This window comes from Olea europaea, chromosome 17 (assembly GCF_002742605.1).
Source record: "Olea europaea var. sylvestris chromosome 17, O_europaea_v1, whole genome shotgun sequence".
NCBI classification, from domain to species: Eukaryota; Viridiplantae; Streptophyta; class Magnoliopsida; order Lamiales; family Oleaceae; genus Olea; species Olea europaea.
The window spans coordinates 16,086,667-16,087,168 of NC_036253.1; positions in this window are offsets into that span (position 1 = coordinate 16,086,667).

Genomic DNA, 502 nt, shown 5'->3' on the forward strand with positions numbered 1-502 from the left:
GAAGAAAAAGTTGAAGGGCCGGTTGGGGATCTATTAGTCACAAGGCGAGCTCTCACTACTCATGTCAAAGCGGATGACTTGGAGTTGCAACGGGAGAACATTTTCCACACTCGATGCCATATCAACAATACAGTATGTAGTCTTATAATTGATGGTGGTAGTTGCACTAATGTAGCTAGCGTATCTCTTGTAGAAAAATTGGGTTTAACATTGTTGAGACACCTGAGACCTTATAAATTGCAATGGTTGAATGAGAGTGGCGAGGTGAGGGTGAATCGAAGGGTGTTACTTAATTTGTCAATTGGGAGTTATAAGGACGAGTTAGTGTGTGATGTGGTGCCAATGCAAGCGGGACATATTTTATTGGGACGACCATGGCAATATGATAGGAAGGTAATGCATGATGGGTACAAAAATCGATATAGTTTTATTAAGGATGGAAGGACCATTACTCTTGTGCCATTAACACCGGCGTAAGTCTATGAGGACCAATTAAAATTGA